Source organism: Crotalus tigris, unplaced genomic scaffold (assembly GCF_016545835.1).
Source record: "Crotalus tigris isolate CLP2741 ecotype Arizona unplaced genomic scaffold, ASM1654583v1 scf7180000017861.769447, whole genome shotgun sequence".
Taxonomy (NCBI): domain Eukaryota; kingdom Metazoa; phylum Chordata; class Lepidosauria; order Squamata; family Viperidae; genus Crotalus; species Crotalus tigris.
This window is the reverse complement of record NW_024096682.1, coordinates 521,614-534,546: the sequence shown is the minus strand read 5'-3', so window position 1 is coordinate 534,546 and position 12,933 is coordinate 521,614. Positions and strand designations below refer to the sequence as shown.

The 12,933-nt window shown below is 34.6% G+C and overlaps 2 long non-coding RNA genes across 3 annotated transcripts in view; both read right to left on the bottom strand.

The window, feature by feature from the left end:
- Window positions 1-12,933, bottom strand: part of LOC120308067 — a 150,867-nt gene that overhangs the window by 28,106 nt on the left and 109,828 nt on the right. The gene's annotated exons all lie outside the window — the stretch shown is intronic.
- Window positions 5,632-8,175, bottom strand: LOC120308068. The gene is made up of 3 exons (XR_005556733.1): window positions 8,072-8,175; window positions 7,851-7,940; window positions 5,632-7,127 (listed from the first exon to the last, which is right to left on the bottom strand). It is a non-coding gene; the product is annotated as an uncharacterized LOC120308068 (long non-coding RNA).

The following is a 12,933-nucleotide window of genomic DNA, read 5'->3' as shown; positions in this document are numbered from 1 at the left end:
TTTTTTATTCCACTTCAGCTAATTTGCTCATCCAATTTTCCATTCCTTTCTTTCCCTTCCTCCTCACCATCCTTTCCTGTCTCAGGATCTTATATTCTGATTTTTTTACTTTGTTTAAGGACATTAATCTTTCTGTAATACTACTTTATAGATAGTCCACTTCCCTCATTCCTTCGAAAAATTAATTCAGTTCTGTTTTCCATTGAGCAAAACTTTAAATAACAATGCAATTGCATCACTTTTCCTTGTCTTTTGACCTTGTAGGCAGCATGTCAATTGTGACGATATGATTTTATTCATAGGGCAGTGCATGTATCCACATGTTCCCACATTATATTATGCAATCTCATCAGAGTAAGAGGATGGTACAGTACAGTCAGGCTGTCAATTACTTCAGTAGTGGGTAGGTGGAGATAATACTATAGGAGTGGCATGATTAAGCAGTCACCGTGCCATGAAGAAACTTCTGTATTAATTTCTATAACTTTTGGCATACTTCATATCCTAATAATGTTCTAGCTTTCCCACAAATCATAGCCCGTTCTGGTGAAATGGAAAGACTCTATTGGCACTTTAATAAACCACACTTCAATTTGAAGGAAAGTAACTTAAAACACTTGACATTTCTTTATGTGAAATGTGGCATGTCTCAATTCTTCATAATGCTCTAAATTTCTGGCAAAATTCATCCTCTTCTGATGAAAAAGAAAAATATTATTTGCACTGTTCTTGTGTGTTCTTCACATATTAGATAATGAGAGGGTGGAGCTCCATTTTTCTTGATTCATGCTCCAGAACAAGAAAAGAGTCAGGACAGGTTGCGTATCATGTCAATGTAAGATGGGCCTGGCCACATTTGAAACTGAGGATCTGGCCACAAAGCAGGGTTGGCTGGTTCACCAGCTGCCTTAGCCAAGAAATAAAAAAGAGGATTAAAAAAAATGGAAATGTATCAGTTCCAGAGAAAGGTCAGTGACTTCCAAGAACATAAGAAGAAATAAACTAATATATTTTGAAAAGGATTTTCCTTCTTGCAGTTTTAAGTGAAAATTCAGATTGAGATTTAAAGTGCTTATACTACTTTTTAGATCTAAAAATAGTAAATATGACACACATACCCTCACATGTATACATCCACACAAATGTGAAAATTCAAGAGTGTCCTTGAGGAATGAAATTATAAAACTGGAAGAACCGTAAAGATCATCTGCTCCAACCTCTCTATTCATAAAAGAAAACCACTCTACAATATTCCTAACAAATAGTCTGCTTCAAATCTCTAAGAAACTTGTTGAAAATGCATTGAGCTAAAAAGAAGGGCTAAAGTAGCTAGAGATTTTTTTTCATTTCATTTTTCATTTATGATGTTTGAAAAAAATTGAAGCCATTGTTCAAGTTTGTTTATTTCTCCCTATCTTTGCCATCTGATTGTCATTTCAAAGTCTATGTGTCACATCTGGTCCTTTTTATAAATTACATGGATTTTCCAGCAAGAGGAATCTTCAGCAAGTTTCATCTTCATAGTTACAACTGGAGAGCACATCATTTAGTGACAGAAATTCCAGTTCCAATTGTGGTTGAAAGTCAAAGGCTACCCATGTAGCACGCTTCCAATTTAAAAACTAAGTTTAAGGGCACATTTGCACATTCACTTGCATTATCACCAGTATGGGTCACCAACCCTGCCTGATTAATCTGTTTCAAACTGCAGTTTTCTTATTTAAGCCAACTTAATCCTGTTCAAACAGTAGAATAGTCAGCAGTGCTTCCTTCTGACCCAGTGATTGCAGTGGCTGGCAAGTTTCCTGTCTTTCAGTGGCTTATGTTGCTGTATCCAGCCATTATGTTGCTCGGTTCCTAGGTTCTTGCTGATCAGCAGCTGCCATTTTTAAAATTTTATATTGTAGTTAGTACAATAATGGACCATTAAATTAATAGTCTTTCCTTGCCCTGTGTTTTCCCACTTGAACTAGAAGCTTCTTTCAACCTTACATTCTGTAGTGGGCACCCTTTTGGATTCTACTCAGACTTGGTGAAACATAACTTTACATCATCCCAAAGGTGCTTTTTCAGCAGGCAACTGGACTTTCTTGTTTTTCTTTGAAGATTTTTCGTTTCTCAACTCTGACTAGATGGTGGGGAATGGAAGGAGAAGTGAAGCATCTTCAAAGAAAAACAAAAAAGTCCAGTTGCCTTTTGAAAAAGCAGCTTTGGGACAACCATGACTTGAATGACTGAGAATCCCCATAGACATATAACTTTACACCCAACACTATAGTTCAAATACTGTACTTAGATTTTTAGCATAAGATTCTAATGACTAAAATTTGGCCCTCTTCCAACTCTTCTTCTTCCTCCAAAGAATTCCAGTTGGGCTGGAAATTCTAGGAACAGCAAGTCCAAGACTCCAAAAAGAATGAGACTTCAAGAAGTAGACTGCTAAGTAGAAAATGTCTGTGCATTTATATCTCTGGGTACATAAGTCAATTGTTTCTATAGGACATCTGAGATCAACATACTCAGTTAATGTATTATGGTCAGACAATCTCTCATTATGTAATGATGAGGCACTGAATTTTTACTAAGTAGACTAGTTGAGGTTAGGTCTTAACATGAACCCTCACTGAGTGGTCCTGGGTTAGTTGTTATTTTTCAGTCCAGCATATTCCACAGGATTGGTATGGGAAGAAAAAAAATGAGATAAAAGTGGGCTATGTATATCTCCTCTTCGAGCTCTTGGAGGATAGCCAGGATATAAATAAATAAAAATGCAGCAGCTGCAATTTATATAATTACAGAAACTCAAAACCAGATTGCTATAATAATGAAAAATTGCACCATTTTATGCTGATTTCCATTACAGAGGTACTTAATATAACCATTACCTCCCACAATTCTAGTCATGGTACCACATCTGATCACAATTTCATACATCCTGGGAATTACTCGATGAAAAATAGGAAGAACGTGATTTTAGGGTTGGAAAATGCAGTTAGCTCATTCATCAATCTCTCTTACCCATTTCTACATAGCTTATGTTTGTAGTTATTTGGGCATATTTCTAGAAAAACCCATATTTCCAAAATCTTCCTAGCATCTATCATTTCTGCAGTCTTGTAAGGAACCTACCATAAGGCACTCAGATGGCTTTCTTCTTTAAACACTTTAGATCTCTATCCTCTAATTATACTTTCTCTGAATTAAACACACCCAGCTCCTTCAGCTCTGCCTTACACACCTTGTGATTTAGAGATCTCTCCCCTAATTTTTCTTCCATTAATCATTATGCTTTTTGACCTTTAGCTCCTAGGTTTTAAATATAACAGCATTATATTTGCAGTATTAAGTAGAATGACATTGAATACAATCAAAGACATATTCTCCTGTACATTTTTATTGAAATGTCAGATTTATACATACTTTCACATTATTTGTTCTATACAACTCTTATTAGCCATAATGACTCTAAAATGACCTAGACTTGATATTCAGTCAGTCACAAACTGACAATTGTTGCAAGTAAAATACACTTATCATCTACAGTTTGGAAGGAAATATAATACATATATGTTCATTGCTGTATATATTAGTTATCCATTATACTTTTTTTTCTTTTTAAAAATCCAACCAAATAGATTTTTTAAACAATAATAATTTGAACTTTTAGGAATGTGTTTCTATTTCTAACCTCTACTCATCCAGAAATCTTAAATTATGTGAAAATGCATTACAATTAATATATATAACTGTGCTGGCTGGATGTAATGGAGTTCAGTTGTGGTCCTATGCATCTGGAGAATATTACACTGGGGAAAGTTGAATTAAACTCTATGCAAAACTCTAGATTCCTCTCCCACACTTCTTTTTGAAAGTTAAAAAATCTCTATGCAATCCATTCCCCCAGAGATCTTTATGTAAAAATTCTTGCATGTAGATAGTTTCACATCTAATAATTTGGATGTGTACATTGCTCCTGTACTATCTGTGATGGCCTTGGGGCAATATGTCTGAATATACAGCATGTTTTTGCAGAGTCTTGCATAAAGAAGGCCATATAATTGCAGAAGTCCCTGGTCCCAGGTATCTATTTATTAAATTATCTTGACATATAGCTATATAATAAGAACTGAGACTCAACATGATGAAGACAATTTGTTCCTCTGCCATGGTGTGTTATGTATGGGAAATGATGAAAAGCAGGTATGATGTTAAATATTTTATTCATATTTGGCTATAACTCAGTGTTACAATTTTGATTGATTAGGATTCCAATATTGGACTACAATCTGCAGCCCTGCTCTGGGGAAACATTGGAAGAGGTAATGAAAGCTTTCAAGAAAACTGTTTGCTACTTGGCCCTGTTTTATGCATGCCCTGTTCTCCATCTGCTGTCATGCCATTCATTTCCACAGATGCAGTAACTTTATTTTCTTGGTTCTATGTATGCAAGTTGCTTACATAAAAAATACAAGAAATGTCAATAATAGGATGTATTAATTTGTGAACAATTCATTTATAGAAGATTTTTTATGTTCAGCACTAACACAAAACATGCATGATATGATATTGTTTACGGGTCATTATTTTGGGGAAGTAAAATCTTTGGCATAGGAAGAGTTAAAATCAAGTAAATGTTTAGCTAAAATTTGACTAGGAATATGTCTGAAGAAATTCAAGACAGTTGCAGATTTAAAGTCAGTGGTTAGGATTACCGGCATTCTAAGACAGACCTTCCCATCCATCATTCTGTTACTATTACACCCCTGCCAATTTTTTGCCCTTTCATATGCCGCGTGAACAAAACCTTGGAGGAAGCTATTTTCTTCTTTGGTACAACCATGATTATTCTCCTTGGGCATTAGATTTATTTCCCACATGCTATACTACAGTGCTTTGCTATATTGCATACTCTGCACAAACATGGTTTAGCTTTCAACAACCTGTTCTTTTAATTGAATCTATGGAGGTTCTCAGCTGAAGAACTGAGAAATGAAGTTTCTTGGATGAGAAGTGAAATGTTTTCAAGGAAAAAAAACCCAAGGAAATCCAGTTACCTTTTGAAAAACACCTTTGGGACAACTGTGACCTGGAGGATTAAGACTCTCCATAGACCAGGGGTAGGCAACCTTGGCTCTTTTATGACTCGTGGACTTCAACTCCCAGAATTCCTGAGCAGCCATGCTGAGGGAAAAGGGAGAAGTTTCCAAGCTGAGCCATGCTGGCTCAGGAATTCTGGGAGTTGAAAACCACAAGTCATAAAAGAGCTAGGATTGCCTACCCCTGCCATAGACATTTAACCAGTTCATTGATTGTTGTTCTATAAGGAAGACAGATAAGAAAAGATATGGGAAAGGATGCACTTTTTTAAAAAAAAGGTGCATTGCTTCATATCATTCACTGGAAATAACACATCAAAAATGATTAGTTACTTCCAGTTTCAAAAGTATGTTAGGCAATGAATAGGCACTGACATAGGCTTTTTTATTATTGTTGATTAAAAATTTTTAATTAACAACTACCCCATAATGTTGAGCAATATACTAAATGAAAACATAAGGCAGACTCCAACTAATTCAGACAGAAATTAAACATTTAATATACTACAGAAATAAGTTTTCAAGAACTCTTGAATGGGTTATATTTTTATTTGTAATTCATTTATATGTTCTAGAAATTAACATTTATTTATGTCTCATTTCTTTCTTATCACACTCTGCAAACTTTGTCCTGCACACACAAAACAATATAGTTAAAGCATTCATGGGATAATTAAAACTTCTGCAGCAATAATAAATTCAGCACGGAAATCAGTTCAAAAAGTGGAGCAACATGCAATTGTAGCTTGTTGTTACTATTTGTCTCAATCCTTCAAACCTCTTTTTCTCAAAATTTCAGTTCATACCTAAATACCTGGACTATATCTTTGTGGCAAAGAGAGATTCAAAAATTCAATCAGGTCCTTCACAATGTCCTGATCTTTCTTTAGCACCCTTTAAACTCTCCTGGGATTAAACAAATTAAATTTGTCCCTGGCTATTTTTAATGTTTTATATATTTTAAAATTGTAGTGTTTTTAACAATGCAAATGTTAAATAATAATATCAATGCCCCCTTGTATGCTTGCTGTTTGCATCTCTTACTGTCTTGTAGGATTTATTTCGGATTTTCAGAACTTTTTGACAAAATCCCTCTTCAGAGGTTTCTGAGCCAATGTAGACCAACCACAGAGATGAACTTGGAGAAACAGTGTGGAGACAGTTAGCAAAATGTGAATTAACCCCAGGAAGGGAAGAAGGCATTAGAAAGAAAATTAAACTGACTCCACCTTGATTATCTTTGATGTAAGAGAGAAGAAAAGGAAAACATTGTCAATATTTCAACTCTTTAGTACTGTGTAATGCATACTACAGCTTGTATCAAAAAGAATTGATTTATTAGAGAAATATTATCAAAGAAGATTTGTTGTGGAATCCTTTTCCTGGCCTAACCTGTCTTGAAGGACTAATAGCCAGCAATAGTATGAATAAGAACCAGAAGGACTAGTAGCTGGTTAAAGAACAAGATGGACTAAATTGAAAAATCTTATATTGGAATCATGTAACAAATGAGATCCTCAAGGATCTGTATTGGGATTTGGGAAGAATGCTTTACAACTTGTTCATATGTAATCTGGAGTTACAACTGAATAGTGAAAGAGCCAAGTTGGCCATGAACATTAACTTTTAGAATGCTAAAAGTAAAAAAGGATAACAAAGTCAACAAAAATTGCATCATCCATGCCAAGTAACTTTGCTTGGATTGAACCACTGAAATGCTATTCCATAAATTGATATGGATAATGATAAAGAATGCTATAATAAAGAAAATGATAAAGAATGCTATAATTCAGCAACATCTGGAGAATCAAAAATTTGCCGTCCCAACATTGGTATAAAATGTAAACATGTTATCCATGGAACTTTCAGAAAACAAATTGTGAAATTGTTCATAAGACACCATCTCATTATACCAGGACACTGGCTTATATCAACTTCCAATCCATTTTAGAGTGATAACAAAGTGCTTGATATTAACCTTCAATATTCAATATCTTGGATATTATCTGTAGGATTTTATTTCTCCTGACTCTGAAATAAATGTAAAGAATGTTTGCTGAATTTACTTGTCAAACGAGGTGCAAATAAGAATTGCTAAAAAAGTTTTAACAGTAATAGGGAGGGTGATTCATCTAGAAATGTACCATTTTCAGCACTGTGTCAAAACCTATTTTCTCTCAGTTTTTCAATTTTACAAATGTGCTTTATTGATTTACATTTCTTGTTTTTAGTTTGGTTTAATGTATTCTTCATTTTATTTTTTATATTTTTTATGTTTTATTTTTCTATATAATAATCCAGCAAGACATAAAAAGCTGTAAATAAATAACATGGATGAACCATGGAATTCAGCATGAAAATGTGTCATACTTGCCATCAACTTAGTTTTGAAAAGGATTAGGCAATTTCATGGAGAATTGAGTGATGATATCAATAGTTCTCATCAATACATTACAAAGACATTATTCTTGAGTGAATGCATTCTAAATGCCATTCATTTGAACAGTAGGTAGCAACAGAAGGATCTTAAACACTTGTTCTACTAGTGGATTAATCATATACATTTAATTAGTTGCTGGAAGAAATAGGTGTCTAGACATAAACAGCTGATCAGATCCAGCAAGTCAGTTAAGCTTTAATATTTCTTACTTATTTCAGTAAAGCTTAAAACATGTTAGATAATCTCAGAATTAATGCCAGTACAATGTTGTTCTGATCTTTTATTTGACTAGCAGAAGAACCAACTGTACATACCCAAATCCATTATGTTTCTTAAGAATCATTCTTCAGTCTCCTTCCTACTCTGTTCTGTTTGTTTTTAATATATCCATATCCATATCCTACCTATTATCAAGGAATTAAGAACAATATACATAACACACTTTTTATACTGTATATGGATATCAGTTCATAAGGTAGACAGAAAGAGAATGGTTACAACTATTAAGACAGCTTTACAGCTGAAGAGGACTGACCTTAAATTTCCTTACTCCTAGTCTGAAAAATAACTAGCACTTTATCTGCTTCATTATGTTGGCTGTTTAACTGAAGCTGTATCATTAGAACAACAATATCTTGCACAAAGAGTCAGGAGAACCAGGAAGGTAACTGGGGCTGTCCCTTGAGTTGTTACCCTCTGTTGCAATAGATTTCATCATTACTGAATGCTGGCAGGCTATTTGTTGCATGCACTGTATATGATAAGGCGTAAGAGTTATTAAATTGATGTTCATGCAAAGTCTTCTCTCTTAAAAGTACTGATGCATAAGCTGTTTCTATGAGAAGAGACAGATGATCTTGAAAAATGTTGGTATAATGATATTATGGGAATTGGAATAGAGCAGATTGATGGGAACATATTGTGAGACATTGCAGATATTTGTGTCTAGAGTCAAAATAAGAGGCATAACACTTTACCTTCTTCCATTATCTAATGGGAAATTAAACCAGTGGTGGGATTCAAATATGTAAATAACCAGTTCTTGGTGTGGATGCCGCTTCCAGAAGTCCATTCTGGGCCTGGGCAACAAAAAATTAACTATTGGTTCTGCTGAACTGGTGTGAACTGGCTGAATCCCACCATTGGATTAAACCCTCCCTTAACTGCACCTTCACATTCTTATTTTTACAGCAAAGACTTTATAGCAAAAGATGATTCTGGACAGCAATGAGATTCTTACATAGTTGTCATTTATCAGGGCATGCTGCCTTGAATGTCTTTCAAGGTAGACTAATCTTTTTTGATTCATTCTCTTCCTGTCCTTAGTATTGCTCCTTTCAAAGTGTCCATTGATTCTACCTGATATTACTAAATATTTGCTTAGGAATCTAGAAAAGTTTAAGAAAATGAATACTTTTCTTCCCTTAGTACTTTCCACTCAAATCACACCTTCCTTAATAGGTTAGTAAATAAACTATAAGTTTTGGAATATAAAATCAAGGTAGAAGAGAAGTATAAAAAACAAATCCAGCAAAACAGGTAATCTGTTAAGAATCACAGGATTAAGAATTCATAAATTGGTCTTTTAGATCATCTAGCCTCCTGGTCCTCAGGGTAGGAATCCACTGAGTCATCCTCAAGTACCCATCCAGCTCTCATGTGAAAATGTCTATTAACTGTTTTATTGCTTATCAAGATTTTTTTCCCAATGCTTAGTTTGAATTTCCTTTGTTTAAATTTAAACCCATCAGTTCTTGTCTCACTCTCAATTTAGATTTGATTTCCCTTATATCTGACAGATTTTAAGATTTTTTTTAGACTGCTGGCATTATCTCCCCTCTTTTTTACTGTTGAAAGCTAAACATACATAGCTCCTTTGATCGTTCTTCATTGAGTTTGGTTTCCATATCTACAGACTCTGATACTACTTATATGAACTCTTATCCATTATATCCATTTTTAAAGTTAATGCCCGAAACTGGACAGTAACTTTAAAAGTGGTCTGTTCAATGGGAATTTTACTTTCCTTAAACTGGATGCTATGCTACTGTTAAAAAGAAGATTTGGCTATACTTCAGCACATGGTTAAAGTCCAGCTGATCTAGAACTTTCTGGCAGACACTGACGCTAAGAGAGGCCTTTCTATTACAATACCTATACATTTGATTTTCCCTACCCAAATGCCAAATTTTATACTTCTCCCAGTGGAAATCATCCTTTTGAATTTGACTGACATGCTTTCCATTTCATCCACTAAGTCACCTATAAAGATCTTAAGTAGGATTGGACCAAAGATGAAGCCTCAGGGAAGCTCACTTTTCTCTGAAAAACACAGAACAATTTGCTTGCACTCTTTAGGTGCAGATGTTCTATCAGTATTTAGCACAAAATGTAGAATACTTCAGTATTTACACACTGGTTTATACTGTGAATGAAATGAGTTCTCACATATGGTAAACAATTGCCATGTTGGACCAAATATCTTTTAGCTACTTAAAAGTTGTAATGCCAAGTGTTCCTACAGTTTTATTCCACAGTGTTTATAATATATGTGACATATGTATATATGTACTAATATTTATCCTCCCTATGTTTTATGTTATATTTCTTTTGCCAATTATTACTTACAAGCGCACTGCTACTATTAATACATATAATGTATTACAATTACCAATAACAATAACATATTGGAAGAAGGTTTTCATTTTTCATTTTTAATAATATATGGACATTTGTTCTAAAATTGGTAAACAGAAACCAGCATGGTAGGACTTTAATTGGTTCTATTACAACCAACATTATTCATAGATTTTGAAAAAACCACTGACCTCAAATGTTGACAGAAATATTTAAGGTGTATCATTAATTTTATTGCTGAAATCAAATAGAGCAGAGGTCCCCAACTATTTGGGTACCAGGGACTGGTTCCTTGGAGAGAGGTTTTTCCACGGACCAGAGGGGGCATGGATTTGTATGCTGCCTGCATCCTGCGGATGGGGCTTTGCTTGTTTGTGCAGACTAGTTGCTGGCATGTCACGGACCGGTATTGGTCCATAGACCATGGGTTGGGGACCCTGAAATAGAGAAAGCTGAAGGAATATTTAAGTTATGAGTAAATACAACATAAAAGCAGTTCGTTATTGCCTTCTCTTCTTTTATGTAGAGGAAAGTGTATAAGCATACAGAAAATATCATTTTAAAAGAATGAAAAAGAAAATTGATTCATAAGCTAAGTTCTTAGACTCTGGTGCTTCACTTTCACAAATGTATTTAAAAGACAGTACTGCAACTAAATGTATAAAGGAAGAGTTTTCTTTGAGTTGAGCAAAACATTTGGTAAATATCTATGGAGGTTCTCAGTTATCCAGGTCATGGTTGTCTCAAAGGTCATTTTTTTTCAATAGGCAACTGGACTTCCTTTGTTTTGCTTGAAGACATTTCGCTTCTCATCCATGAAAAGCAAAAGCATCTTTGGAAACTTTATGAAAATACCCATGCAGGCAACAATACAGAAATGGTTCACCATTCCTTGCTCCCAGTATGTTTTTTTTTTCAGTTTTACAGTCTGTTTTATAGTACTGGCCTCTCCTACAGATTTTAACCAAGTGTGATCCTTTTTTATTTTATTTTATTTTATTTAGCTTTTCAAGATCAATAAAAATCAACAACTACAGTATTCCTAAAGAAAATGATGGTTTGCTTGACAACTGGATGGCATTGTTGTATACAGCTGTGAATCTTAGTGCAAAGCTTTCCAATCACCTTTTGGAAGACAGACATGTACTGGATTGGATTTGGGGAAATGCAGGTCCAAAACTCCACTCAGTTGTAGAGTTCTTCTTTGTAGGTAAAAAATGATTTTGATTTCATACTCTTTTTAAAAGAAACTTTATAATTTTATAAGACCTTGCCTAATGATAATACTAGTCCTTTAATCATATGGGAAAATAAGCAAAACTGGACTTTGTATCTTAACATCACTCTCAAAGACACTGAATATGGGAATTATATGTCAGTAAAACTGTATATCCTGTCACAGAAATGGCCTGGCCAACTATAATTCAGAATTCTCAGGGTGAAACACTGAATTATTTCACAGAATTTGGTTTTTTTTTTTTAAATTGAGGGCATGTGACATTGATTTCCAAACTATTTGTAACGGATAAATAGAAAAGAATAGAGACTTGGTATAGAAAGATTAGCCACTCATGTTGTTTAACATTTCTCTCAGCAAACAAAATGTGCCTTCATTGGAAAAGAGTGTGATTTGTATCATGCATTTTGCTATTATACTTTAAAAATGAGGCATAACTGGCACTTTAGGAATATTGAACACAATGACTGCCTTTATTCAATGCTTCCTCTCCTATTTTAATAATACCAGCCATTTTGTTTCTTGTAATACTTGCAAATCCTTTTGTGGATAAGGATGAATTGGACTAAAGTATCTAAGCGTAATTTTAAAAGTGTGCGAAAATCCATAAAGTGCCAATTAGAATTTCCTATATTGATGGAAATCCTAATTGGCACTTTATAAGCTTTTTGGTTTGCTGGTAAACATCAGAATCCAGCCAAGGAATTTATTAAATGTCTTTATATGCATTTTCCTTGATTATTTATACCTCAGAAAAAATAGACAATATTTAAATATGTTATTGAAAATGCAATGCCATTTTTAAAACTCGTAATCTCTGAGAAGGAAGATGCGGGCAACATGATTCATGATTAAAAGAGTTGGAAAAAAACCTTGGAGGTCTTCTAGTCTAACTCCCTGATCAAGCAGGAAACCCTATACCAGGGATAGGCAACCTTGGCTCTTTTATGACTAGCTGGCTCAGGAATTCTGGGAGTTGAAGTCCACGAGTCATAAAAGAGCCAAGGTTGCCTACCCCTGCCTTGTACCATTTCAGACAATGTTAGATATTTTTTTCCCTCTTTGTATGCCCTGTAATCTCTTGCTTCAGGATGGGGTCAGGGTGATTGATTGGAGCTGAGTGTTTACTGGCTGGATATCCTTCTTAACTCCTATGCTGTGTTCACAACTGATATTTTTTTTTCTTTGTGCCCTGAGAGAGAAGCATCAGTTGCTTCCTAGGACTGGACTCTCAACCTCTTTACCTCTAGGTCACTGCGCTCTCCAGACAACATTAGATATAAAATATAATACTTTGAAAATATAAGTAACATGTTCAATTGTTATCTATTCTCATAATAATAATATGAATGCTGGAGAAGACTCCTGCGAGTCCCTTGGACTGCAAGGCATTCAAACCGGTCAGTCCTAGAAGAGATCAACCCCGACTGCTCTTTAGAAGGCCAGATCCTGAAGCTGAAACTCAAATATTTTGGCCACCTAATGAGAAGGAAGGACTAACTGGAGAAGGGCCTAATGCTGGG